The 2,679-nt window shown below is 45.2% G+C and overlaps 1 pseudogene; it reads right to left on the bottom strand.

The window, feature by feature from the left end:
* Positions 1–218: 218 nt before the first annotated feature.
* On the bottom strand, positions 219–2,300 carry LOC131400984 (bifunctional 3'-phosphoadenosine 5'-phosphosulfate synthase 1-like; annotated as a pseudogene).
* Positions 2,301–2,679: the final 379 nt, after the last annotated feature.

Here is a 2,679-nt window from a genome sequence, read left to right as displayed (position 1 = left end):
TTAACTATAACAAGTGGAAAATATACATTGAAACCAGCAGTGTGTTACACTAGTTCAAAACACATCCCATAAGACAGACAAAAACTGATGCTAGTTAAGGAAAATGGTGTGTTTTTAGGAAGCGTTGTCCAGACAGACACCACCACAAGGAAACGGCAACAGTAATTATGTGGTCTCCTATTGTTACTCAATGAAGTGTCAAAGGTGGACTGACTGGGTTAACTGCTTAAGCTTTCTCGAAGAAATTTATAGTATTTATAGTATTCCATAACGAATTTATAGTATTCCATCAGCACAGCCTAGGCCTTGGGAGCCACGAAACCTTCAGGAGGTTTTTGGCCTTCTCAGGCAAGTTCGCACATTTGTGTACTTGAAATAAATTCAAAGTCTTCATGGTGTTCAGAGTCATAGTAGTCCATATGCTTCTTTTTCTTGTTGTAAGTTGCAACTATTTCCAAGATGATTAGGCCAGGGGCCATTATCAGCACTTTGGTGTCATGAGTTGACTCATAAAGATCCTTCCCTGTTTCTGGATGAGGCATGTCAGCAGAGTCTCACCCAGTAATGTAAAAATTGGCTCCTGCAACTGTCTGTGCTCTGCAATGCCACTGGACCTTAGTTGGTCCAGCATATGTCATGGGAGATGAGAAGATGGTCACCACTGTTATTTCAGGATTCAGGACTCCCCCCTCCAGCACTGCAGCATGCTGCTTCATAAGCTACATCAAAGAAACATCACAATCCTTTGTTTAGCCATCAAGAGGGTAAAGGAGAAGGACAAGGCACCAGTAGCCCCTCTCTAGAAGTTGCTAATGGGTATCCTCAATTAATAGAGCACGTCTATTGTGCATTGGTTTATGTAATTGAAATGCAAAGATAGCATCAGCGTTCATATCTTTAAACATCTGCTTTAGCTCAGTAGGAGTAAAGGGATACTGATCAAGATCATCATTCCAATAAATTCAGTCCAAGACTTGAAGATCTCCTCCAATCAGCCAATCTCCTTGTTCCACAGCCACCTTGATGTATGGGTGGTTTTTGCATGTTGTTTCCCACTGTCTGGCACAGCACTCCTCCTTCTTGTGCTCAGAGTACTCTGGATTGTGAAGAACAGCCACACAGTGGTCCTCCTACAACAGAGCAAATGCTGTCTAGCCATCCAGCCTCTCTTTATCTTCATGAATAGCTATCAGAACTATAGGCACTAAGTCAATGACACCCCTATCCAGAAGACAATCGAAAAGAAGTACTGTAAGTACTTCTTTCTCATAAAGTCATTCAGTGTGGTTGCCCAACCTTCTGCCAAAATCTGTACCCACTGCATGTCTACTTATTAATTTTCAATGCCAGTAATGTTTCTGCATCTCTTTTTGCCAAATGAAGTTTATTTCCTGGCACATACAGTTCTTTTACTTCGCAAGAGACATTCACAGGTACAATATCCCCTTCCCGTAGAAGTTCCACAACTTGCCGAACACAGTTATTTTTATCACAGGAGTCTGTTCTCAGCACCAATTCAGAGGTCTCTGGTTTTTTATATTCAGAATCAAGCCCAGTGAAATCTTTAATTTCTCCAGCCCGTGCTTTTTTTTTTTAGAATTGAAGGTGATCATAATTTTATTTATTTATTTCCCCCCAAATTTTATCCTTCTAGTTGCTGTATGTGGGATGCGCCCTCAGCATAGCTGGAGAAGCAGTGTGTAGGTGCGCACCCAGGATCCGGCCCAGCCGCCAGCAGCAAAGCGCGGCGCACTTAACCACTAAGCCACAGGGCTGGCCCAGCCCGTGCTTTTTTGTGGAGTCCTTTCACATCTCTCTGTTCACAAATATGCAGAGAAGCATCAACAAATAGTTTAGAAGAAGGTCAGTTTGCACCCTCGTGAATTTGCCTTGCATTGCTGAGATCCTGGTATAAAACTCGTGATGCACGCTAAGCCAGCATCTGCAAACAGTTTAGCAACTTCTGCAATGCGTCGAAATTCTCTCCTCTGTCTTCAGGACTAAAACCAAGATTTTTTATTGAGATCTTGATGAAAGTTATCACCATCCAAAGTGGAGCATGAATTATCATGGCAAACCAAGTACTCCTCCAAAGCCGTGCTCACCGTGGTCTTCCCCGCTCCAGATATGCCTGTCAGCCAAACGGCAACCATGAAAGCCTTCCTGGTCCCCACTGCCTGACCTCTCTTGTTCTTGCCGACATGTTGAGCCTGACAACTGACAGTTGATCTCTGCATCCCGCAGTTCTGCACGTTATTGCTCAGCTTGACTTTCTCGCACAGGCCCCTGGGGACCTCCATGTCTTCAGAGTGCGCATGGGTGCTGGGGTTCCCAGCAGCCAGAGGGTAGCAGAAGGAGGGGAGGCTAGCATGGGCTGGGCGGGGCTGGAAGGCGGGGCCTCCTCCCGTTGGGTTGGCCCATGCGGACGTAGTGCTTGTGACTCCGACTGCTCAGGCTGTCCGCCAGGCGTCAGAAATGGGCTGGTGCAGAGGTGCGTGGGTTGGTGTTTTTTTGTCTTGTGATGCCTTTTGGTATCAGGTAATACTCGTCTCATAGACTGGTTGGAAAATGTTCCCTCTTCCTCTGTGTGTTGGAAAAGTTTGTGAAGGATTGGTACTAATTCATGTTTGAATGTTTGATGGAACTCACCAGTGAAGGCATCTGGTTCTGGGCTTTGCT

The sequence above is a fragment of the Diceros bicornis genome, chromosome 4 (genome assembly GCF_020826845.1).
Source record: "Diceros bicornis minor isolate mBicDic1 chromosome 4, mDicBic1.mat.cur, whole genome shotgun sequence".
Classification (NCBI taxonomy): Eukaryota; Metazoa; Chordata; class Mammalia; order Perissodactyla; family Rhinocerotidae; genus Diceros; species Diceros bicornis.
This window is presented reverse-complemented; position numbering and strand designations above follow the sequence as displayed.